The sequence below is a fragment of the Felis catus genome, chromosome B2, assembly GCF_018350175.1.
Source record: "Felis catus isolate Fca126 chromosome B2, F.catus_Fca126_mat1.0, whole genome shotgun sequence".
Lineage (NCBI taxonomy): Eukaryota > Metazoa > Chordata > Mammalia > Carnivora > Felidae > Felis > Felis catus.
This window is the reverse complement of record NC_058372.1, coordinates 130,802,304-130,829,900: the sequence shown is the minus strand read 5'-3', so window position 1 is coordinate 130,829,900 and position 27,597 is coordinate 130,802,304. Positions and strand designations below refer to the sequence as shown.

Here is a 27,597-nt window from a genome sequence, read left to right as displayed (position 1 = left end):
GCTGCTTTGGTGAGAGTTGAATCTGTATGACTCACGAAGCCTGAAATATTTGTTGTCTGCCTCTTTTTCAGAAAATGTTTGCCCACCCCAAATTAGAACATTGATTTGAATGTGCCCTGAATAACTGGAAAATTGAGATCCATGTTATTATATGATGAGTACTCCATAACTTTTATGTTGTGAGACATCTCTGATGATTTCAATTCGTAGAAAAGTATGGATTGCATCAGGAGATTCTTAGTTGGTGGAATACATACTAAACAGAAATGATTTACTGAGAGGAGAGTCACAATTGAGGCAAATTGATCTTTCTAGATGCATTTCACTGCTGATGCCACTGCTGCCCCCCGGGCTGATTTCCAACACTAGGGTCTATCCACAGCACCTTGCACCTGTTTGTCCAAGTACTTGAAGTGGAAAAAACCTGCTGGATGGACATTGGTGTTCCAGAAGTGGCCTTCTTATTACTTATTTAATGTTGGGCTTGTGTTCAGGGCGGGGGCCTTTTAACATTTCAGTGAGGGATTGGATCAAACTACTTCTAGTGCTTCTTTTGGCACAACTACTTGGTCTGCAGAACGAATCCTGGCTTTGTGAATTGTACATCTGAAGAGTTTGAGTTATGACCACAGGGAGTAGAGTGGATACTGTCATCTTAATGTAGGTATTGTGTCAATCAACCTCAGATTAACTATGGTGAAGAGATTTGCTTCTTATGAAGTCAAGATCAATTAATTTACTGTATTAATTTGGTGTTTACTTGTTAAAGGCCATCTTTTTAAGGAAGAAAGTGTAGTTGGAAAAGGGGGCCATCCCCAGACAAAGTATGAAGGAGGAAATTTCTCTCTCCCTTCTACCATCTGTTTTAAAATACTTCCTTTTTCCTGGAGGTGATTATTTTTTTAATTGACACTAATGGTATTAGATACCTGTAGGAACTATTATAATTTAGAGCTCCTACAAGTTAGTCTGTATCCATTACTTATTACCCACATATAAGCTTATGCTATATTTAAATGTCATAACTCTGTTACTTTGATCTTAGAAACTGAGACTAAGAAAGCAAAGGGACTTGGCCCAAATCACATAGTCAAGAAGTGGGAAATTGAGATGAACCCTAGCTTTATTTATGTTTCCAAATTCTTTGCCTCTATTGTGTATAGGCTTCCTAGGACCATCTATTCAATTCTGGTCATTTTGGACAATTCCCTAAGCTCTGGGCTTTGCCTATTCATGTCCCCTTCTTATTTCCCGTCACAACCAGCTCCCAGATAGGTTGTCCAAATTGCAATAAATTAATTCACACTAGGATCAGTGGGGATTGATTTATTTATACATTCTATAACAAATTGTTGAGGACCTTTTTTTTACCACATAATTTGCCTGCCTCTTGATTCAGTACAACATGCCTGCCCTCAGGGAGCTTCTGGCTCACAGACATATATTTTGGGCAAATAATGACCATATATCCTCTTTCTGCCATAGTATATATATCCATTTTAAAAGAGATAGTGTTGTAATGATGAAACTTTAGGCACCACCCAGTAGTTCTATAAAATTATAATAGAGGGGTAGGGGTGAGGGGTCCAGGGAGCCCTAGGACCTCTAGTCGTGGGACTTTGCTTCTGCATATGGTTGATCCTGTTAGAAAGCAATCCATTTTAGACTGTTACTATGCCTATAATATTAGCAATTGGGAACATTATCAAGCTTTATCTCTTATTTAAATCTAAATTCTAAGCTATAGCCTAGTAAGTTATTTTTCTTCAGTGACATTTAGAATCACAATTTGGCAAAGTGGAAGCTAAGGTAACCCTTTAACCTTGAGATTTTATGTTTCTTGTTGTCTTCTCTATATTTTCTGCAGCCAGTCTGGATAGTTGTGCTTGTAGTTCAGCCAGTGGCTCTGATGGGGTTCAGGATATGCTACCCCCAAAATATGACACGTTGGTATATTGAATATCTTAAGCTGATGAAGATCAAGTTTGAGAAAATAATAGAAGCAGAGAGGTCACACTTGCCTGCCACCTCACCTTTCTTTCCTGAATGCAGGAGATAAATCTCCCATGTGACGGGTGCCCTCGCTGTATCAGGAGGAAGATACTCTTTTCACCGTAAACCAACCTCATTGAACTAACCCTTATCACCCTTGTTACTTCTTCACTATTTACTACCCTGAGTCCAAACGCTTTTGTCCTAATTCTTCACCAATTTATTGTCTTTCCGTCTAAAGGGTATATAAGCTCCCTGCTCTGAGCCCATGGAGAGCCCATTGCTGAAGATGTCCCTTTTAAGGTCTCATTCTCTTGTGAAGTTTCCCATGTATACATAAAAATTCAGTACAATTTGTAAGCTTTTCTTCTGTTAACCTGTCTTTGCCAGTTTAATTTTCAGATCCAGTTAGGGACCCTAAGAGAGTCAAGGCAAACTTTTTCCTCCCCTTCAGCTCTATGAATTCCTACCAGAAAGTGGACTTAGAGATTACTCTCAAAATACAGCATTTCTAAATGTAAAGATTTAATGAAACACTGTTGTAATGATGCCATGCTTGCACATTTAGAGACATCTTTTTTGTGTGCGTGCTGTGAAGTACACACAGATAATCTGTTAAAATTGCTATACTTTTATTTTCTATTTTTATATGAATGTATCATAACACTGGAGATAGACTAGAACACAGGCATACCATGATTTGCTGTGAGCTAAAGGTCTTTCTTGCTTTTTTACGTGACTGTGTACATGACATGACTATGACTATATCTGCATATATATACCACCTGACTGTCTTAGATTGCTATGAACAAATGTAACTACAAACACAAAATGTCTCAATAAAACTCATTACAAATACTTCAGATATGTTCAAAGAAAGAATGGAAACCAGAGACATAAGCAGTTATATGATATACCTGCATCTATTTCTTTTTTAATATTTATGTATATTGGAGAGAGAGAGAGAAAGAGAGAGAGAGCACAAGCGGGAGGTGGGGTGCAGAGAGAGAGGAAGACACAGAATCTGAAGCAGGCTCTAGGCTCTGAGCTGTCAGCACAGAGCCTGACACAGGTCTTGAACCCACAAGCCGTGAGATCATGACCTGAACTGAAGTCAGACACTTAACTGACTGAGCCACCTAGGCGCCCCGTGCCCACATCTATTTTTAAGGAGAGGAGAGTCAGCTTTCTTTAGCAAACAGGTGCCCGTCACTCCAGGGAGAAACTGCACTGCTGGACGATAAGCTGAGCCCTTCAAATTGCTCTGCTTCTCAGGGTTTTCAGACGGCCTTCACAGAGCCTGATGCCAAAGGCTGCTCTCTAGAAAATGGGCTGACTCTTACTTTCTGTATTAACAATATTACCTTATAATTGTAAGTGCCTCTCCTCCTCCACTTGTTACCTCATTTTCCCAGAGCTCTAAATACTTTCTGCCTTCTAAATACTCCCTTATTAACCTTAAAGCTGTGGCGAGGCCAGCAGGGGAATTTGGAAGGACGATTCATCTTCTGAGCTCAGAAAATTCTATCACATCAGGGTCAAGTAACTTCCAGGATCTCTGCTCATCAGAAACACATTTGAACCTTCTGGGTTTGCACGAAGAAATGAGGGGAAAAAACATACATCACTGGTAGTCACCCAGAGGAATGGAAGAGCGTGTTCACCAAGTTTTCATTTAAAGATATCTCCACAATATATTTAAAGATATATCCTAGGCGGCTCAGTCGGTTAAGCGTCTGACTTTGGCTCAGGTCATGATCTCATCGTTTGTGGGTTTGAGCCCCACATCGGGCTCTGAGCCTGCTTTGGATTCTGTGTCTCCTCCTCTCTCTGCCCCTCCCCAACTTGTGCTCTGTCTCTCTCTGTCTTTCAAAAATAAATAAATGTAAAAAAATATATATTTTTTAAAGGTATCTCCACAAGTGAGCAGTCTGAGGCCTGGGCAATCATGGCATGCTTTTATATGCTCTATGCACAATAAGCATTGTTTGTTAAAAATATAGTATTGGGAAAAAAACCTTAATACGTAAAAATCTGAGTTTTTCTTTTCATTTAATTGAGTGGCTTTAGCTGTGTAACACAGAATTCAGTATGAACACAAACTTTGTATTAAGCAGATACAAAAGTAATGGAATCTGGAAATTATGTATGCACAAAATGTTATGACTGCAAAAAAAGGTTAATGTGTAATTTAATTAATGTTCTCCATTACAGAGTCTTGTCTTTGCTAGACTGCACTTCGTTAGGAAGCGCAAGCTTGAGTTGTTTACATCAGAAGGTCAGTGAACTACTTATAGGAACACAGAAGAATAAATCTAGAAGGTGAGAGGAGGAGAAAAAGGAAGATAAGATTGCTAAGCAAGGCTAGGTTAGAGGAACATTTGGGCTACTGGCCTAGAATTCCATGCAATACAGAAATACAGATACATGTATATATTCTCTTTATAGAAATACACATGTACACACAACTGTGTGTGTGTGTGTGTGTGTGTGTGTGTGTTTGAGAAGGAAAAGGAATTTTAGAAATTTCATTTGTGGATTAAATATTTAATGCCCTCGTTTATTTTCAGTTGTTTTTAGATACTGTTCTGGGGTTTCTTTTTTGTTCATCAAGGATGGTCAAATATTGCAGATTTTTCCCAGGCCACCCTTACATTTGGAGTTAGCTAGTTCATCCACAAAGACTGGTTTAAGTGTTCCAGACAGAGGAGGTCACATGCACAAAGACGGGCAGGGGAGGAAAGGCCAGGCACCACCCAGAACTCTGCCCTGTGGTTGGGACGCCATTACCTGGAGCAGCTGATGAGCTAACACTGATACTAACCTGGTGTTCCCTAGCATGCACCTTTCCCAGACACTGTGCCAAGCACTGATAGAACAGATTCCAGTACAACTTCACAAAGATCCTACGAAGCAGGTGTGAATAATTTCTGTTCTTCTCATTATTATTTTACTAATGAAGAAATGAGCCTGAGATGCTTAATTTTATGTGTCAGCTTGACTAGGCTGTAGTGCTAAGTTGATGTGATTAGCATAGAAACGATTAGACTTTGTGTGAAGCATATTACCCTCCGTAGCTTGGGTGGTCCTCCTCCAATGATTTGAAGGCATTAAGAGAAAAGACCGAAGGCCCCTTATAAGGAGGGGATTCTGGCTCCAGATGGCCTTTGAACTTGAGACTAAAACATCAACTCCTACCAGAATTTCAATTTAGACCTGCCAGCCCCCCCACAATCATGTGAGCCAATTTCTTAGAGTCAATCTCTTTCTTCCCCTCTCCTTCTCCCTCTCTTCCTTTCCCTGCCCCCATATATATATATATATATATATATATATATATATATATATATATTCTGCCAGAAGCCAAGCTCTCCAACCAGCCTGATGGCAGCGCCCGGGCGGTGGACGGATCGGAACTGCAGGGCGGTCCACCGGCAGTGAAGCTTCTTGTACTCCTGCTTTTATGTAATTTGGCCTTAATAAAAGTACCTGGGGAATTGTCTGCTGAGGAATTTCCCTCAACAGGCCCCCTGGGAAAAGAGCCATTGGAAAAGAAATAAGATTCCGCAAGGAAATTGTGAGGCCCTGCGTTTAGCCCTTGCCACCCCCAATAAAGACTCCTCTACCTAAAGGAAGGATAGCCTCATGCATTTCCCAGCCAAGAAGGGACAAATGGATTTAAAAGCCCCACTCCGGCAACAAAGGAGTGTATCTATGGGCACAAGTTACTCCGACCCCTAGGCCCACTTGGCCTTCAGGAGGCATTCCAGATGATGATTGGACCTAGTTGGTTAAAGTACAGAATGGTTCATTAGCTCCTAGGTGCATTGTCTCTCTGAGAATGTATAAGGCGTGGGTTTCTAAGGCCCTCTTGGCCCCCTCCTGGCACCTCGGACCAAGGCGAACACTTTTGTTCCTCAAACCACAAATAGTTCGGGGAAACAGCTAAGAGGTCATGTCCCTGTAACTGTTCCGCTTGAGGTGTTGAGAGATAGATGACCTTTCATGAAAACAACAAAGCAAATGCTTTATAGATTATAGGTAAACATAGATACATAAGAAAATCATGTACGAAATTAATCAGTAAGCAAAGGGCAGGAGGGAACATTATGAGAAAAATAACCATATTATTCCTTAAAGGGTGATTACACATAGGAACATTTTTAGAATTGGGTAATTCCTGAAAACATAGATGACGTACACTGCAAGGAAATTGCTAACAAACATAATGCCGCGTTTGCCACAATAAAGCGGCCAGTTCAACACACTGCTGTTGTCTGTGTCCATTTTTATTTTTGTTTTATTTTTGTTTTCACTTTTTTGCTGATGCCGTTCATCCTTCGGGAACCCCTGGACCTGCTGGAGCTGGACTCCAGCAATATTCTCTCTCTCTGTCTCTCTCTCTGTCTCTCTCTCTGTCTACACACACACACACACACACACACACGCACACACACACAGGAATACCTTGTTTTATTGTGCTCCACTTGGTTGGGTTCTGCAGATCTTGTATTTTACAAAGTGAAGGCTTGTAGCAAGCCTGCATTGAGCAAGTCTACAGCACCATTTTCTAACAGCATTTGCTCACTTTGTGTCTTTGTGTTACATCTTGGTAATTCTCTTAATATTTCAAAGTTTTTCATCATTACTTTATTTGTTATGGTTTTCAGTGATTATAACTTGCTGAAGGCTCAGATGATGGGTAGCATTTTCTAGAAATAAGGTGCCTTTTTTTAAAGAGTTCAAGATCTTTTATTTTTTTATTTTTTTCATTTTAATTATTTTATTTTGTTTTTTTTAAATTTACATCCAAGTTAGTTAGCATATAGTGCAACAATGATTTCAGGAATAGATTCCTTAATGCCCCTTACCCATTTAGCCCATTCCCCCTCCCACAACCCCTCCAATAACCCTCTGTTTATTCTCCATATTTAAGAGTCTCTCATGTTTCGTCCCCCTCCCTGTTTTTATATTATTTTTGTTTCCCTTCCCTTATGTTCATCTGTTATGTGTCTTAAAGTCCTCATATGAGTGAAGTCATATGATAATTGTCTTTCTCTGACTGACTAATTTTGCTTAGTGTAATACCCTCCAGTTCCATCCATGTAGTTGCAAATGGCAAGATTTCATTCTTTTTGATTGCCGAGTAATATTTATATATATTATATATATATTATATATAATTTATATATATATAAATATAAATATATATTATATATAAATTATATATATATAATATATATATAATATATATACACACACACACACACACACACACACACACACACACCACATCTTCTTTATCCATTTATCCACCGATGGACATTTGGGCTGTTTCCATACTTTGGCTATTATTGATAGTGCTGCTATAAATATTGGGGTGCATATGCCCCTTTGAAACAGCATACCTGTATCCCTTGGATAAATACCTAGTAGTGCAATTGCTGGGTCATAGAGTAGTTCTATTTTTATTTTTTTGAGGAACCTCCATACTGTTTTCCAGAGTGGCTGCACCAGTTTGCATTCCCACCAGCAGTGCAAAAGAGATCCTCTTTCTCCGCATCCTCACCAACATCTGTTGTTGCTGAGTTGTTAATGTTAGCCATTCTGACAGGTGTGAGGTGGTATTTCATTGTGGTTTTGATTTGTATTTCCCGGATGATGAGTCAGATCAATGGAGCAGAATAGAGAACCCAGAAATGAACCCACAAACGTATGGCCAAATAATCTTTGACAAAGCAGGAAAGACTATCCAATGGAATAAAGACAGTCCCTTCAGCAAGTGGTGATGGGAAAACTGGACAGCGACATGCAGAAGAATGAACCTGGACCACTTTCTTACACCATACACAAAAATAAACTCAAAATGGATGAAAGACCTAAATATAAGATAGGAAGCCATCAAAATCCTTAAGGAGAAGGCAGGAAAATACCTCTTTGACCTTGGCTGCAGCAACTTCTTACTCAACGTGTCTCCAGAGGCAAGGGAAACAAAAATAAAAATGAACTATTGGGACCTCATCAAAATAAAAAGCTTCTGCACAGTGAAGGAAACAATCAGCAAATCTAAAAGGCAACCAATGGAAGGGGAGAAGATACTTGCAAACGACATATCAGATAAAGGGTTAGTATCCAAAATCTATAATGAACTTATCAAACTCAACACCCATAAAACAAATAATACAGTGAAGAAATGGGCAAAATACATGAATAGACACTTCCCCAAAGAAGACATCCAGATGGCCAACTGACACATGAAAAAATGCTCAACATCACTCATCATCTGGGAAATAAGGTATTTTTTTATTTTATTTTATTTTATTTCAACGTTTATTTATTTTTGGGACAGAGAGAGACAGAGCATGAACGGGCGAGAGGCAGAGAGGGAGACACAGAATCCGAAACAGGCTCCAGGCTCTGAGCCATCAGCCCAGAGCCTGACGCGGGGCTCGAACTCACGGACCGCGAGATCGTGACCTGGCTGAAGTCGGACGCTTAACTGACTGCGCCACCCAGGCGCCCCAAGGTATTTTTTAATCAAGGTGTGCACATTATTTTTTTTAGACAGAATGTTATTATATACTTAATAGACTATAGTATAATGTAAGCATAACTTTTTTATGTACTGGAAAACTAAAAAATAAAATCATTTGGCTTGCTTTCCTGTGATATTCACTTTATTGCGAAGGTCTGGAACTGACCCTGTAATATCCCCAATATACACCTGTATGTGTATATACTGTGTGTGTGTGTGTGTGTGTGTGTGTGTGTGTGTGTGTGTGTAATACATATAATATATATTATGTGTAAAGTATGTTTAAAATATATAATATATTATATATTTTAGGGGCACCTGGGTGGCTCAGTTGGTTAAGTGTCTGCCTTTGGCTCAGGTCATGATCTCACAGTTCATGGGTTCTAGCTCTGCATTGGGCTCTGTGCTGACAGCTCAGAGCCTGGAACCTGCTTTGGATTCTGTGTCTCCTTCTCTCTGTGTCTTCCTCTTTCTCTGTCCCTCTCCTACTCATGCTCTATCTCTCTTTCTCTTTCTCAAAAATAAACATTAAAAAAATAAAAACATATGTGTATATTTTTATACACATATATGTATAGATGAACTTATATAAGGAAATATATATATAAGATGTACATATATATCCTATTGGTTCTGTTTATCTAGAGAACCCTAAAATACAGAGCTTTATTCAGGGAGCTGGAAAATTATAGAGCAGGGACAGGAACTCAAGATTTTTCTGCTCCCAAGGTTCATACTGTTTTTTAGGGTTTACTTATTTTGAGAGGTGCTTGCACATGCACACACACACCCACACACCCACACGAGTGTGGGAGGGGCAGAGCAAATCCTAAGCAGGCTCCGTACCCAGTACAGAGCCCCACATAGGGCTAGATCTCACAACTGTGAGATCATGACCTGAGCCAAAATCCAGAGTTGGATGCTTAACCAGTGCAGGGCTCGATTCTATGACTGTGAGATCAAGACCTGAGCTGATATCAAGAGTCAGATGCCCAACTGACTGAGCCACCCAGGTGCCCCCCAAAGTTCATACTTTTAATCACTCCATCATGCTACCCTCCTTGTTTTTCATTATGAAATTATCATCTTGTGTTCCTGTCATTTGTTTATGTGTTTGTGTTCTCTACTAAGCTCTAAACTCAAGAGGGCAAGAATTTTTATATCCCAACATCTAGCACAGTACCTGTCACATGGCATTGTTCAATACCTATTTAATTTTAGAATTTGAGACAAAAGATTTATGGTAATGTGTTTTGATAGCTGTAAAGCACTATCAAAATATGAGACTTTACTGTTATGTAGCAAACACATAATTCTTGTACAATTATTTATAAGCATATATAGAATGTGTGTACCTAAAAGTCAGACTGTGTATGCCTAAGTCAGTGTGAATGTCTAAGCCAGGATTATGACTTGATATAATTTTTACCCTTTACCAGCAACCAAGGGTGAAGGAATATTTCAGGATAGAAAATAAAATTGTGTTTCTGCCCGTGACAACTAAAGAAAGAAATAGCAATCACAGACTGCTTTCCATATAGAATAAAGCCAGCAGCCCTTGAGCTGGAAAAGGCAAGTAGGTTCAATGTCAAATGCTAGCTTTGATTGATTGGAAGGGGCTGTCTGCAGCACTTGACAAGACTGTGACCACAGTCGGCCCCTCAAAAAAGAGAGCCATGATTAACTAGCAAGTCCACCCTGGGTAGAGGATTGGGGGGTGGGCAGCACGAGTGCCATTTTGTTTCCTGCCCTGAATTAAGCAATACAATAGTCCCGTTAGTGTTTTTGTGAATTAGATAGGCTTACTTTTGGGAAGGAGGACAGGAATAAAGGTTCGATTTAAAAGGGAGTTGGAATGAATTTCTTGAATCAGGTAAAGCATTCTGAGTTTCTAGGTGAAGATTAATCTCTTTGGTGCTGTCTTTCACATAGAGCATATTCTACTCACTTTTTTCCCGTAATCACCCAAATTGGATAAAATCAAATTAACCAATATTTTGGGGGACATGTTTGCTGGAATAGAAGGATTAGTTGCCAGGGCCCTGCCCAAAGGGTAGGACAGCAGAGTAGAAATATATACGCTATTGTTAGGGAGTATTTTAGTTTTCACCTACATTTCACCATTAACAGGCCATTAATTTCATAGTTTTATACAGTTACTGGTTGGTCACTTTCACTAACATATTAATCAATGTCTTTGCACTCTATTCTTTTTGTATGTCAAATCTTCCACCTGGAATCACTTTATTTCTGTTTGAAATTTATGCATTGTTTAGAATCCATGGTAATAGGGATCTTTTGGTGGTAAACTCACTTAACTTTTTCTTTTGTCTAAAAATGTCTTTATTTCCTCTTCGTTCTTTAAAAATTTTTTTTTAAATGTTTTTATTTATTTCTGAGACAGAGAGAGACAGAGCATGAGTGAGGGAGGGGCAGAGAAAGAGGGAGACACAGAATCCGAAGCAGGCCCCGGGCTCTGAGCTGTCAGCACAGAGCCCAACGCGGGGCTCGAACTCACACACTGTGAGATCATGACCTGAGCTGAAGTCAGTCGCTCAACCGACTGAGCCACCCAGGCACCCCACTTTGTTCTTGAAAGACACTTTTGTTTGGTATGGAAATTTAGGTTGGCAGTGATTTTCCGTCAGTCTATTTTTTTGCATTCTTTTGGTTTCCATTCTTTGATGTGTAGTCAACAATCACTCCAGTTATCTTCCTTTTGCTTTTATGCCTTAAAATATTTTAAATATATTTTACTTTTGTCACTTTGCAGTGTCCTCATTATGTGTCTAAAATTCAACTGGTTTTTATTTAGCCTATTTGAGATGTACTAGGGTCCTGGATCTGAAGATCTTTCAATACTTCTGAAAAGTTCTAAGCCTTTTTGAGGTTCCTGGGTGGGTCAGTTGGTTGAACGTCAGACTCTTGATTTTGGCTCAGATCATTATCCCAGGGTTGTGGGATCGAGCCCTGTATGGGTGTCTGTGCTAAGCATGGAGCCTGCTTGAAATTCTGTCTGTCTCTCTCTCTCTGTCTCTTTCTCCCTCTACTCCTCCCCCAATTGTGTGCATGCTCTCTCTCTAAAATAAAAAATGTATATATTAAAAAAGTCTCAGCCTTTTTATCTTCAAATATTATCTATTCCCAATTCCTTATCTTTTCTGAATTTCCAATCAGGCATTATTATAGCCCTTGTCACTCTGTTCTCCATATCTTTCAATCTGTCTTTCATATTTTGCATCTAATTTCTTCATAGCTGTGTTTCAGTTCTCTGATTTTCAGTGAACGTGCATCTCGTCTGCTGTTTAATCTCTCTTAAATTTCAAATTTAATTATTACATTTTTATTTGTTTTTTTATATAATTATAATTTGGGGGTTTATTTTAGATATATTATCTAAATATAGTCTTATTTGGTTCTTCATCACATCTGGTCATTCTGTATCATGTCTTGTTCTTTGCTTGCACTTTCAAGTTTAGTTATCTTTTTTTAAAAAAAATTTTTTTTTCAACGTTTTTTATTTGTTTTTGGGACAGAGAGAGACAGAGCATGAACGGGGGAGAGGCAGAGAGAGAGGGAGACGCAGAATCGGAAACAGGCTCCAGGCTCCGAGCCATCAGCCCAGAGCCCGACGCGGGGCTCGAACTCACGGACCGCGAGATCGTGACCTGGCTGAAGTCAGACGCTTAACCGACTGTGCCACCCAGGCGCCCCAAGTTTAGTTATCTTTTAAAAATTATTTAAATATATTAAACACAGTGATTTTGCATTCTTTGATAATTCTAATGTCTGCCATTATTTTTAGTCTGTTCTATGGTTGGTCACTTATGGTTGTTCTTGTGAATCTTTGGTTTTTGTGCTGTGAACTATTTATTGTCTTGGCCTATATCTGTGTCACATCTTTGGTCAGAGTTGAAATTGATATCATAAAAGATGACTTACTTGTATTTATGACATTCTCTTTTGTGTGACACATCCAACTCAAAACTCACTTTTAATTTAACTAAACTAAGAGTTTTGGCCTACAAAGCACTTTGGGCCAAAACCCATTTGAAGGCCAGGTTGAGCTCTCAAGTTCTCAGGGTAGGTTTTTTCCTCTTCATCCAGGGTCATAATCAAGACAGACAAGTATTCTTACCTTCTCCTTTAGAGTAATTAGGGTCCCCTGCTTTATATATAATGGGTTATGTATAATCCATGGGTCTCCTAATGGGTTCCACATATTCAGTGGGCACTAGACTTTTACTACTGTCCCTCATGTACCAAGAAGCTAACAAATCAGAAGCTTAGCTTTCCATCGTTTAGCAGAAATTCTTGGGGCAAAGCCAGTCTTGGTATTTACTTATCTCCCACAGTCACTATTATACCTAATTTTTAGGATCTTTGGATTCCTTATTTTGTGTGTGTGCTAGTTCAGCAGTGCATTTAAAATGATTCCTAACAGGGGCGCCTGGGTGGCGCAGTCGGTTAAGCGTCCGACTTCAGCCAGGTCACGATCTCGCGGTCCATGAGTTCGAGCCCTGCGTCGGGCTCTGGGCTGATGGCTCAGAGCCTGGAGCCTGTTTCCGATTCTGTGTCTCCCTCTCTCTCTGCCTCTCCCCCGTTCATGCTCTGTCTCTCTCTGTCCCAAAAATAAATAAACGTTGAAAAAAAATTAAAAAAAAATAAAATGATTCCTAACAAAATAGTTTATCTGTTTTATTCAGAAAAATCATTCGAGTTGTAGAACCTATTATATGGCTGAAAAAGTCAAGACCAAATTTTTCTCAGATTTCTGCTAGGGACATTTGACTTGAAGACATGAAATCTCTTCATTCCTACAGAAACACAAAGGAGAACTGATTGAAGGTATTGAGGGAGTTCTCAGATTTGGGGGTTGAAATCTATAATTGCATTTACCAATGTATGTACTTTTTGTTGTACTGGCCTCTGCAATGGTATGAATAACGGGGAATTCACATTAACTCTGGTTAGAAGGCTTCTGGAGTCATTTCAACTCCCATCAGCTTTCACCTAGATATTATTGATCATGTCAGGGCAGGTGAGTTCTGAAGTATGTGGTATGTGAGGTAGCCGCAGAGAAACAGGGCCATGTGGCTTTGCAAACTTCCCTAACGCTATGATACCACACATGCTCTCACCCTGGGATGGAGGGCTTGTGACCATAAGTTTGTGCTAGGAAGGGCAGGCTGCTTCAAATAAGGCACCATCTGGGACAGCTTATCCAGATGCAATTTCCCTTAGCAATTTTCCTATGCTCAGCTCCATTACCATAATGGATAGACTTCTATCATCTGTTCCTTGGGAATATTTTGTGATATCAGTGTTTACAGTGTTAGGAATTTTTTTTGGCAGTGAACTAAGGAGTGTGACAATTTATTGTCAGTGAATTTGAAGAGTAAAATATTCCCTTGCTCTGAGCTCTTTGCTCAGTTTTGCCTCATGAATACCTTGTTCCAATTACTTGAGTCTGACACCAACTGTACAGAAGTAAAATTCTGACATGGAATTACATCACTGCAGATAAAATACCTTGTTTAAATCATAAAAACAATTTTAGGATTCTGATTCTTCACAACAGTGTCATAGTGCTTTATACTGTTTTGCAATGACAAGCAGGCTTGTAAATTTTAAGCCAAAAATAAACATGGCATTTGAAATAAAATTGCCTTTTGTCTTCTTTAAATGTAATGGGTAATAACATCTAAAGAACTGAGAAGGGTGGGGAAGAATCTTCGTGTCTATGAGTCATAATGCCAGTGTGTTTTCATCATTTGTTAGGGCCATGACCTCTTGCTGTATAATTTTGCCCACATATTTGATATTTTTCAAGAGAGAACTAAGAGTAATATTTTGGGAGTTGCCTGTCAAGTAGGGTTTCTCTAGTCCTCAATGTGGTTTACACAGTAAAAACTCGTAATATAAGTTTGCAGGGTGTATTATTCAACCCATTACATAGGGGTTTGGATATAAGAAAGTCTACACATTTAGTTGCATTAGAGGAAGTTTCTGAAGGACATGGCATTTAAACTGATCTTCCAAGGGTGCATACTAGTGTGGAGAAGCCATATTTTCTTAGCAGTAGAATTTTCCTCTAGGAAGAACCTTGTTGTATTTGATGAATATTCTGACAATTCTATTTTGGGTGGGGTTTTGAGGCCACTCAAGTGCCAGCTATGCACCAGACTTTTTGGTTTACTGAGTAGAGCAAGCAAAGTAAGTGTGAGCTTGATTTAACTCTTAGAAGAAGAAAGAGGATTTTGAAGGCAGCAGAATTCAATAGATGGACAACAGACGAGGTGTCTTTAGGGAAGAGGTTTTCAGTGGAAGAAGAAGAGAGATCAATGGGAACTCACATTGGGTTTTAGGTAGGTGTTGCTACCATGTGAATCTTCTTTCCCATATTGCTGTGACATATTTTGTAAAATATCCACTTATAATGTATTGTGGAATTAGACCTACCAATTTCCTGCTTCAAGGCTATTACCAGAGACCCTAGTCACACCCTGATTCCTAATGGGTGGGATCATGATGGCAGTGAATGTTAATTTTTTTCTGATCTGGGGTCTTAATGAAAGTTACAGAGCAGATACTTGAGGCTATATTTTCTCGCAAGTGTTGAAGTCCAAATAAACTTATTCTTGCTTGGGAGCTTATTAAAATATTATAGAAGGCATGAGACAGAGTGAATTTGGCATGTCTTTGTTAAAATTGAGGGCTCTTGCCAAAGAGGCATAGGGATGGGTGACCATTTCAACTCCACATGGAGAAGGAAATGAAGAGCATTATTTAATTACAATATGGGCGAGTATGAAGGAAAGTGGTAGGAGACAAGGCTGGAAAAATAATCTAGAGCCAAAGTATGAAAGACCTTGAATGCCAAGATTAAGTATTTGGTTCTTATTTTTTAGAAAAAAGAAAAGAAAGTCATAGAATAGTTGTTGTGGGTCGTTATTTGGATTTACACAATATTTTTTATTACTTCTAAAAATAATGCATTCTTATCATATAAAACCAAGTAATATAGAAAAAAACATAAAAAAGAAAATAGATATCCTGGTAACCTTACCACCTATGTTTTGTTATATTCTGTCTAGAATTTGTTGACACAGACTTTAAAAAGTAAAAATGTCATTGTGATGCTTTGACATGTCATGCTGCTTTGTCAGCTGCTGCACTTTATTTATTGAAGACTTGTGATCCAAGACCTACTGTAAGTGAATGACTGTGGTTCCTGTGAGGTCGTGGATCGTAGTGACCAGAGCCCAGGAGAGGTCTCAGGAGGGGAAGAGTCAGGGTCAGTAAGGAGAAGCTGGGAAAGGCCAAGGAGAGCTGGTGGGCTGCCTTTTGGGGGAGATAAGAGGCACAGAAGGGCTTAGGGGGCAATGAGTTCCAGATTTTGAAACTGAAATTGTTGAAAAGTTAAGCAAAACAGGGAGTCAAGATGGAACAGTTTGTCAGTTTCGATAGGAAGTTGCTAGGTTTGGCTTGAGAGGTATGTGTAGCTGTTAGCAAATCTGGGTAGAAACGTCTGGTGTGCATTGGAATATTCAGGCATGGTAACTAGGCTAGAGAACAGGAAGAGAGAAAGGAATAGTGGTTGAGTGTTTGCTCCTTCACATCTCATTTAAATCCCTCATGCTTGCAACGTAGGAATTATCATCTCCATTTTATAGATGAGAAAATGCTCTGCAAGATTAAATCATTAACCCACACAGCTACTAAACGGCTGTGCCGAGATTTCAACACATGGCTCCCAATGCTAAGCTCTTCCGGTTGCTACACAAACAAGTGTTGAAGGGGTAGAACTGAGTGGGGGAGATCACTAAAGAAAAAAGTATAGAGCTTTTCATATGGAAATATATATATAACTCTGTGTGTGTTTGTGTGTGTATGTGTATGTGCGTCTATGTGTTTTGAGTGTTCATTACGATAGAACCCTGAAACTAAGAAAATAACCCCCCCACACACACACACTAAAAAAATATTTGTACAGTCATGGAGCTTACATTTTAGCAAGGGAGACAGTCATTAGATTACAAAATATCCATTAATTTCAATTGGGATAAGTGTGGTTAAAGAGAGTTAGAAGGAATTAGTGTTTAATAAGGGGACCTGACCCAGTCTTGCTGGTCAGGGAAAATTTCTCAGAAGAAGTGACATCCTTCAGATATACATTTCAATGGAGGGAAAGGGCAGAAAGTTATTCCAGGCAGGCAGAGGGAATAACTTGAGAAAATTCTGAGGTGGGAGAGAGGCCTGCCGGGCAGAGGTTCAGAATGGCTAGAGCACAGGAGGAGGAAAATGGCAAGAGATTAGGCGGGAGCAGCAAGCAGGGTGCTTTCCTGCAGGGTCCTGAAGGACACTGTTTTGCAATGGTAATTCAGCCAATTAAAGAGTATGGGAAGGGAAGTGACATGTTTATTTAAATTTGTTTACTTAAAAGGCCTCTCAGACTTGATGTGGCGAATAGATTAATAGGTAGTAAGGTATACCGCATTATCTTTTCTAATTCTGCATTCCCTCCACAGTTGGAAGATCAGATCTTTTCTTTTTACCTTGTGACTTTGTACCCCTTCCCACTAGACTGGGGAGTAATTGTACACACCTGCTAGAGTTTATTTAGTCTTGGCAATGTGACGCGCACTGGTCAGAGGAATATTAGTGGATGTGATGTGGCCCGAGGCGCTCAGTGTCCATGGTTTGTCTTGGCCTCTTGCCTCTGCATCAGTCATGAGACAGCACGCCCATGCTCCACTGATCCCAGGATGAGACACAAGCAGACCTAAGCTAAGACAGCCTCCCAGTCTCGAGTGAGAAATACAAATGACTTGGTCTATAAGCCACTGAGATTTCATGGCAGGTTTTGCAAACACATACAGGAGGGTATCAGAATGAAAGCAAGGGGACGAATTAAGGGCGTAGGTAAGAGTTAATGGTAGATCAGACTAGGACAATGGCTGTGCAGAGATGATGGAAAGTACTGAATAGATTCCAGAGGTATTTAGGCTTTCAAGTTAGTAAAAGGGATGACCAACTGGATGCAGAGATAATGGGAAAGAAAATGTAAAAGATATTTCAACCAAAGATGCTTGCCGTATTGTCTAACCTTATGATCCTAAAGATAATTGAATATGCCCCAAGCTTTCAAATGCTTTATGTTGTTTTACTTGTGACTATGAAGATCATTATTTTGGTGAAAATTTTCAATCGTCAAGACTCTTCCTCCTAGGAGCCCATGGGGAAGGCTGCAGGTCGCTGGGCATTTACTATTCCTCTCAAGGAGGTAATCCCAGCACAGGTTTTGGAGGACCTGTGGCCAGGGGCTAGTCAGAGCACAAACCTTGACTTTTGTCATGATTGATCACCTAATGTCCTGTTAAGGCTTTGGGGTTGTCATGGGCATGCCAACTTTTACTCTTAAGAAGCCCTAAACCTATCACTTTTACAAGGCAGCACCCCCCTCCCTCCAATTTATTGTATTTTACTGCAAGATGCTTTTCAGGCTTTCTGCCTGAGGCACACTTTATGTCTGAACTTGGATCCACGGCTTTATAGCCTGCCCTTTCCCCACACAATTTCCCGATTAGTTCTGCGTAATTCTAATGGCCGGTTATTTTGTGTTGTGTTGTTTTTTCCAGAGAAGCAATAAAATATTTTCTGTCCGTTAGTGAGCAGGAAGCAGCATGGATTTCATTAACATAGTGAGAAAATAAAGGTTGGCAGTTCAGTTGTTGGGAAAATGAGGTTGCAAACCCCACAAAGTCAAGAATCCAGGCAGAGTGTGACTCATTCTGTCTCTGAGCAGGCGGGGCTTGCCGTCCTCAAGGGTCCGCCAGCAGCAAGCTTGCTGTGGAGATTAGGGAATCAGAACCATTTGTGAGTCATTCATCAGGCAATTTAGCCTGTTCGATCTGATTTTCTTGGTTGTGCTTGCTGCATTTGTCTCTGTTAGATTGAACTTCAGCTTAGTTTGTCTGTCTTCTCCTTAACATGGGGCACAGCCATGATGAAAATTACTAAGAAAATAATGTAATATCATACTAAAAAATAATGCAATATCAAATAATGAAATATCATCTTTTACATTTTGTTGCCAGAATTAGGAAGATTAATTACAGTTAATTCTTAAATAAATGTTTTAATAAGTGAGTAAAGTTGAGATATATAATATCCCATTTTCCCTCCATACATTCAACATTCCTTTGAGATTTTCAACGGAGCAGCTAATAAAGACTAACATATAAATGTGTATTTCTATCCTTTTCATTTCATAGTTCTGGAAGTCTAGGGGAAATATGGCCCAATAAAGGGGAAGAATATGACAAAGATCATTGTTGGAAGTGGTCTAAAAATTCTACCAACCATATCCAGAAAAAAGCTCCTTCTTTTAGGTAAAACCAAATACAAAACAAATACTTTCCCCCCCCCCCCTCTTTCAATTATCAAAGACACAGGAGATTTGGAACCAGCCAACTTTGTTTTTTTCTAGTTCTGCCTCTGCCAATATTTATTATATGGCCTTGGGCTAGTCATGTAATACTTCTGAGCTGCAGAATTCTCTTGTGGAAACTGAGAATATTTTCTTGGTTGACCTCCATGAAGACCTTGTTAGACAAAAGTTTATGTTCTCCATTCTATGGGTTGGGAGTTGACACTAGTCTGGATCTGTTATTTTACAATGATATTTTTGTTGGTGTAGACACCTTTCAGAATTCACTCATCATTCTTTGACCTAATAATAATTTATTTTGACTGTATTGATTACCTTAGGTGCCATTCATTTTTCATGAGGAAGAAAAAAGAGCATCCTTTGTCTCCAATCTATTTAATATTTTTAAGGTATTTCTCATCTTTTTAATCTCACAAATCTAAATCTAGCAAAGGCAAGTGTTAAGTACAAACACAAGAAATAAAATGAAATGCAAAGACAAAATCAAGCACACAAACCAACGAAAAGTGAAGCAAAATATTAGAGGCCAAAAAACTCCAAAGCAAGATTTAAACTATCCAGAGGGATCTAGCAAGGAACTCTGGCTTAAATTACCTACAAAATGACATTAGGTGAATATGACCTAACTGGCTTTGTAAAAAGCATTTAATTTCCTGGTTATGTTGGCATTTGCAGTAAGATTTCTTTGCTTTAGCAGTTGACTTTCATTACTTGAGCATCTCCTCCACAGGCTGCTTCCACTTGATTCGTTTCTGAAGATGCCTTGCCTGTAATGGGCGCCTCAAAGGACATTTCAGACAGAACTGAAGATGACTTTTGAGCAACCCCCACCCGGAATGTGTTACTATTCACCCATTCCTGGGAAGGGGTCCAGAATATACCATCCCAAATTATGCCACTTTGGCAGATTTGATGATCTTGAACTAAAGGCAACTGTGAAATAGCAAACACAGAAAGAGCTTTCTGCCCTCTCCCATCTGTCTTAAAGGACAGCATAAATCTCCACCCCCCCCCCCCCACCTCACACGAGGATGATGGGAGAGGAGCCTATCACTGGAGATGAAGAGCTGGCACTGAGACTGGTCTGTGTGATGAACCTTTTGGGATTAGGCCTCCTATGTATTTTCTAGTCACTTCCCACAGCTTATCAGCCCTGGAAGCCCCAACCTCTTTCTTTTCTAGTCGTGTCTCCAGTCTTCATTGCCCTTTGTTAAAATGATATATAAGCCCATGAGTCTAATAGCTCCTTTGGGTTTTCACTTCTTTTCTGTGATGTCTCCATGCACACAAAATTTTAAATATTGATAAAATTTGTATGCCTTTTCTGTTAGACCATCAGACTGTTTCTGTCAGACTGTTAGTCTGTCTTTTGTTAATTTAACTCACAGGCCCCAGCCACTGAACTTGAGGGAAGAAGAGATTCTTTTTCCCCCCTATACACCTGAAACCCACTTATCTTCCAGGAGAAGGCCAGGAGATACTGTGCCAGCAAATCCTCACTGAAAAAGGAAGATGAGTGAACCCTCACAGTTGTAATGGCAAAGGAGGTCAGGAAGGTGGGGTACCCTTATCTCAGATGGGATTTGGCTGGCAGAGAATCATTAATAGTTCTTCATGGTTGCAAAGTGTCAGAACCTTTGGAACTTCATTCTTGTTAAGATATAGACTTGACTTTCTGACTCTTTCCTTCCAGTGAGGTGTTTCGTATTTGTAGCCTGAGAATGTTTTCTGTGAATTGTCCTAGATCCCTTTGAAATAACTCTCTGTTTTACCTATGAAGGCTTAGCCTTATTTACTGCCAGCCTCTCAAATATAAAGCTAAGTTTTTAAAGAAAAATAAATGTGTTTAAAGGCAGGAAGTCTACAACATGATGCATGTTACTTGGAAATGTTCAATACTTTTGCCACGTAATGTTTTATGACTTTCAAGGGACAGAAACCAGAATTCTACGTGGCTTGGGTGGATTTTTGTGCACAGTAATCTCTAATGTATCAAACTTAGAGAAATTGATGTTAATTTATCTAGTGCACACTTCCTGAGGATCGTCAGCATTTAATGGCCATCATTACAGTTGTATTCTTAATTCTGCTTCCTTTACTTATTTTTCTAATTTTTTAAAAATTTTTTATTTGAGTGAGAGAGAGAGCATGAGTGAGGGAGAGGGGCATAGAGATGGAAGGAAAGAGAGAGAGAGAGAGAGAGAGAGAGAGAGAGAGAGAGAGAGAGAATGAATGAGAGAATACCAAGCAGACTCCATGCTCAGCATGGAGCCTGGCACAGGGCTCTATCCCATGACCCTTGCTTGGATCATCAGCCAAGCCAAAATCAAGAATTGGATGCTCAACTGACTGAGCCACCAGGCACCCCCATTCATTTATTAAAAAACCCTGCTTAACCTACAAGATGACAGACACTGTGCCAGTTCTGAGGACACAAAGAGGAACATACTAGAGTGCTCAGCTCATTTGGACTACTTCAGTTGGCATATATGGAGGCTTTTGTTGAAAATTAGGTCAAGTACTTATGAAATCTTAATTTTTACTACTTAAATTACATAAATGGTTTGCACACAAAATGGCCCCAGAAAATTTTGGCTTACTGAGTAGAAATAATCCAAACTATTTTTATTTTCTAGAATGGCTTACCATTAAAGACTATCCTAATAAAGAACAACAACAAATATATATATTTTCCTAAATACAGTTAATAATTATTTTTAGTTCTTCACATACATGCTTAATTTCTTGGTCACAAGGAATCTGCTCACATCTTTGAAATAAAAAAAAATAGACTGTGTGCATGTGTTGAGTGTGGCATCCTCATGTACAGTCCAAAGTGGCTGCCGGTTCTGTCTTCTGGAGGCCAAAATTTATATCTGACTTCGAATTGCTTATTCTTATTTTGTACTGGAATAGAAATAAGAACAGATTCTGCATAATTATAATTTTCCCACAATTTGATACATTATTTTAAATAGAAATTAAAAATAATTTCCGGGGCACCTGAGTGACTCAGTTGGTTAAGCATCTGACTCTTGATATTGGCTGCAGTCATGATCTCACAGCCTTTGGGATCGAGTCCTGCATCAGGTTCCACACTGAGCATAGAGCCTACTTGGGAGTTCTCTCTCTCTCTCTCTCTCACTCTCTCTCTCTCTCTCTGCTCTGCTCTGCCAACCCCCCAAGCCTCTCTCTCTCAAAATAAATGAATAGACATTTTTTTAAAATTAAAAATAATTTATATCATATACATCTGTCTCCTAAGTTATCCATATTTCTAGGTGACTTTAGGGCTCTGGATTGACCATACACATAATATTAAATCTTAGTGTTTACATCTTTTTAAAGCTTCAGGATATGCTTAAAGGGAATTTCTAACAACCTAAACATTGAGGTTAGCTACGTATCCAAAGGTCATCTGAAAGGATGAATTTTTTTCACATAGGTTTTTCATGTTTCTTCCCTTCCTCTCATGTATGTTTGTTTTGTCAAGTGTGTCCTCATTACTTGAAAGAGAAATTTCCCTGAAAAGAAGAATGTTTTATTCTTTACTTACTACTCAGTTCACACCAAACTTGACCAGAGACATAGGTTTGGAGACTCTTGCTTTCATTCAGAGCTAAAAATAGGTACTTTTCAGATTATTCCCTACTATGTGATTCTCACACATCTATGAGAATCCCTGGTGTCATGAGAGAAAACAGTTAAGGGTTGATTTATTGAATTGCTAATTCATACCAGGTAAAAGGAGGAGGGAGGTGGGTGATGCTGAGGGTAAAGCAAAGTCATATCCTTCTGAAGCAGGAGGGAGGCCTTCCTGCCCCTCAGAGACTAAAGTAATTTTGGCTTAGCCCCAGCTCAGTGTCTGAAAATTCAGAGCAATTATCACCATGTCAGTAACTTCTGACATATTTCTTCCTTGTGGTTTCCTCTGGACTTTTTCCACTAGTGTTATAAGACATAGTACATTAATGGAAAAGTTGGGGTAGAATAAGGTCAACAGATCAGAAGGTGATTGCCATTGAAAAAGTAGTTACAGTTTCCAAGAGGAGGAGTCATGCCAAGCTTTGGGGGGCCACACGGGGAAGCATGAGGGTCAGCATGAGACAGAGGTGGCAGAGGGAATGTGAGCAAGAGCCTTTACTGTGATTTCTGTGAGAAGGACCAGGCAAGGCAGGGTAAGCAGGCTTGGAACTGGCAAGATGAACAATTTCATCAGGCTCTGGGGCATAGGAGCGGTCTCTCATTGTCTGGGGTGGTTGAAGCAGGTGGATAGTGGCCCAGAGTGTGAGGCCAATGAAGGAGGGGGTTGGAGGTGTGGGCTTTGCATTGCTTGGTTTGCATTTGAAGAGCTTGCTCCTGAGTGGCTTACTATCCCTAGGACTTGGCCAACTCTGGGAGGGTCAGCAAAACCCCAGATGTTAAAGCATCAGAATACATGGTTAAAACTCTAACTTTCTATCTTGGTTCTTCCTCTTATAGACCTAGACTGAAAGTACAGGCTCTTCATCAGGGTCCACAAAAGTTCTGATCACAATAAGAATTTTATTAGCTTAGTCTTGGAGTGTTATAGGAAAGTTATAAGAAGTTATAAACAACTGTGGGCTTTATCTCTTTTTCTGCCTTTGTCTAGCTTCTTATTCCCTGTCTGATGCAATTTCCCCTCCTTGCCTCTGGCAGGAAAATTTTTACATTTAGTGCCTCCAAGGTCTTAGCTTCTACTCAACCAGGAGTTTCAAATGATTTTCTGAGCATTGGTGGATCTCTTCTTCTTATGATGAGGCCTTCTGTCAACTGCTACGAAAATAAAAATTCCCTATCTCATACTGATACCATCATAAACATATATAACCATCAAACTGATAAGCTGGCTAGAGAGAACTGAAAATAACCAAAGCAAAAAGTGATTTTAAATTAACCATAAAGTTGAAACGAACGTGGAGAATGTGGCACTGTTGAATCCTAAGTGACAGTTTTGGCAGAAGCATTGATAAACATACCAAGACTTTGCTCCCTGAGGCAGGATGTGATCTGCAAGCTTGTGTAGAAGGAATTTATTATATATGCTTATATTATTACAATGCAATTTGTGTTATCACTTTGGGGGAACAAGGATGGTTTGCTACAAAGCATAAGAAAGGGCTCCTGGGTATACAAAGCATTGGCCTCTGAGGGATGAAGCTGTCTTTATGACTCTATACCACACATGTCCTTGGTTCTTCTGTGAAAATGACCTAGGAGCATCTTTAAATATCTCCTCTCACAGGACATGCGTGATGGTTAATTTTACGTGTTAACCAGGTTGGACTGTGGGATATCCAGATATCTGGTAAAACATTATTCATGGGGATGTCTGTGAGGGTGTTTCTAGAAGAGATAGCATTTGACTTAATGAACTGGATAGAGATCACTTTCACCTTGTGAGTAGGCATTGATGCACTCCACTGAGGGCCTGAAGGAAACAAAAAGGAAGAGGAAGGGCAAATGTGTTCTCTGTTTGAGTTGGGACATTCATCCTCTCCTGCCATGGACATTGGTGCTCCTGGTTCTTGGCCCTTTGGACTTCTACTGAATTACACCCCCAGCTTTCCTGGTTCCTTATTGGTTGTTTCTCTGGAAAACTAATGCAACAAGAGTAACTGGGACCAAGGATTCCTGGTACATGAAATAAAAGCTGTGTAATTTGTTTGCTGTGTTCCCTTGGATCTTTCTGGGGCATACAATCTTCTCATCTACAAAATGAGAATAATGTCTGCATCATGTTATTGTGCAAATTAATCCAAAGGATGTATTTTAACATTTATCCTTGAGTTTAGTACTGCTGGTGGCTACCATTCTCTGGTTAAATTGATCTCAAGTACAATTGAAATCTAAATCTCAGCATAATAAGCACTTTTATTTGCCTGAAACTAATTGGCATGATATTTGTTACAATATTCAGATGTTCTAAAAAAAGAAATTGGACGGAAATTTACTTTTTAAATATGTATTCACCCATGTTCTTATCAGCTACAAACCTCTTGAGCTGAACTGGAGGGGTAATCAAGTCATATGGTGTGAGATACTCCCCTTGTATGGGGCCTGGGCTGCCCACTGTAGCTTTAGCTTTGTCATCAACAGGTAAATGGTGCTTCCAGAAGCCAGAAAGAGAGAACGCAGAATGGGAGCATGAAGAGCTCTCGATGAAGAGCTGCCAGAGATTTTTTGCTGATTTGCATCCAGAGAAATCAGGAATTCACTGCTCAGGTACCTTGATTTTTCCATAGCTACTTCCTCCTTATTTCCAAGTAATTATTAAACAGGTCTTTAGCTCCCACTATGCATGGTTCAAACCAAGTAAAGAAAGGCCTGTCATAGGACAGCTTCTGCTTTTCAACCCTTTCCTATCTTTTAAACCAAACTTTAGGATTACTCAAAAATATGATATCATAATAAAAGGAGTAGCTAATAGTATCCTTCTGTACTTTTTCGTAGGTGTTCTGCATTATAAATTTAAGTTATATTTAATGGGTAAAATTATCAGTGTATTTGTGGCTAATCACTGAAGTCAGGGTGTGGGACAGACTGGAAAGCAGAGGATTAAACAGCCCCCATAACCCATATTCTGTTAGTTCTGAGAGACTGAATATCTAAAGGGACAATGGCCAGACCATATATAAATATAGAACTTTGCTCAACAACCAGCAACAACCTGCTCAGGAAATCAACCCCTCATCTACAATAAACAAGCCAGGAAGACAGCCAGCTATAACTCAGACTTGAAGGAAGCCAGATTTCTATCTCTAGTGACAATTCAAGAAGGTAAATAATGAGCTCTGTAGCAATTGGCCCCAAATAGCCAGAACTTGATTAATAACTGACACCTTCCCTGTTTTTTCCCATGTCCAGTTTATGACCAACAAGAGAAAGCCAAATGTGTATTCCTAACCAATCACACAGCACTTCTAGTTAGACCACCTGCAGCTTCCTTGTGCCAACAGCTTCCAATCAGGGTACACTTGAAGCCCTCCTTTTTTCTTAACCTGGAAATTTCCAACTCCTCTGCCTGCCTTTGAGTCTATACCCAAACACAAGTAATAATGGTGACTCCCTTGCTACAGCAAGTTCAGAATAAATAGTCTTTGGTTTCCTTATTTGGCTAGTGCTCGTTTATTTCCACAGTACTGAGAAGGATGAGAGGGCTGAGTGCAGATGGCTCCATACAAACCCTTCCCCGTGGGAAAACTTGGTGGCTGCCAAGACTGGGCAATGGCGTCTGTCTTCTAGGTGGACAGCCCTGTGGGTTTGTGTGTGAGTAGGTGAACGTAAAGACACGAGTGTATGTAAGCAATCAGACTTCACCTCTTAGCAATGAACCTCAGAGAATGGGTATAGAAATGGCAAAAACAGAGCAGTGCAGCTCCCCCAAAGGTGTCTGAGAGGACTAGGTGGATAGCCAATAGCAAAGAACCATAAAATATAGACCGAGTAGTACTTTCAACTGTCCAATGTGCTGCAGTGAAATTTCAAAAAAATATTGACTTTGGCAATTTTATAACAATATTTTTCTAACTTTTAAACTGCTTTTGACATAGCCTTGAAATTCATTTAAAAGGATTTTTTCCCCTACCTTAAACACATCAAAGTAGGGCTTTAGGCAAAGAACTAACTCAGAGTTTTACTCCTATGAAAGTCAATTTGGAAAAGGTAAACTCACAAAGTCAAAGTGAAGTTACCAGAAGCATCATCAGAAGAAACAAAGCCCAATTAAAGCTACTAACAACATAGCATTTTTACTGTTTCACTTACCAAAAATAACTGTAGACATGACACAGTTGTGATTAAGACCTTCTAACCGTAGAATGGATCTTCCTCACCTCACTGGTTTTCAGTGCTAATGGAGCTTCATTTACTTTATCGTTCTTTATTTGTGTACTCTTGGTTACAGAGGTCATCACTGAAATGCTGAGAGTTCCTCCCTGGGTTTTTAAGAATCTGGCGGCTTCTATTTACCCACTTAGGGTGGTAGTTCTTAACTGTGGTAGCTCATTAGAACCATCCTATCTCAGGCCAATTAGATCATAACCTCTCAGTGTGTTTTTAAAAATAGCTCTCCAGGTGATTCCAATATGCACAGAGTGTTGAGAAACCACTCTCCTAGAAAGGGCAAGATTTCCTTGACAGTAAATGTCACCTTGAATTGTATTCACTTTGCCTGAGGGTTGTCAGAATTTAATAAAGCGACATTTACCTTGTCCATTTTATTCTATTTTTTTTATTAAAAAATTTTTTTTAATGTTTATTTATTTTTGAGACAGAGAGAGACAGAGCATGACAGGGGAGGGGCAGAGAGAGAGGGAGACACAGAATCCAGAGCAGGCTCCAGGCTCCGAGCGGTCAGCACAGAGCCCGACGCGGGGCTCGAACTCATGGACCGTGAGATCATGACCTGAGCTGAAGTCGGACGCTTAACCGACCGAGCCACCCAGGCGCCCCTACCTTGTCCATTTTAAAGAGATGGTAACACAGATGTTACAAACTGACTCCCTGGAGCCTTGCCTGGCGTGTCCAGTGCTGCTGTCCCAGGATCTAAGAGCAGTGGTGGTCGGTGGTGGTAACCAGACTTGGAGTAACGGGA

At 39.7% G+C, this 27,597-nt stretch overlaps 1 long non-coding RNA gene across 1 annotated transcript in view; it reads right to left on the bottom strand.

Annotated features, from left to right (window-relative positions):
- Nucleotides 1-26,956, bottom strand: part of LOC109499942 — a 73,697-nt gene extending 46,741 nt beyond the window's left edge. The window contains exon 1 of the long non-coding RNA XR_002157530.2: nt 26,769-26,956. This is a non-coding gene — a long non-coding RNA (uncharacterized LOC109499942). The remainder of the gene's footprint in view (nt 1-26,768) is intronic.
- Between the last annotated feature and the right edge of the window lie 641 nt (nt 26,957-27,597).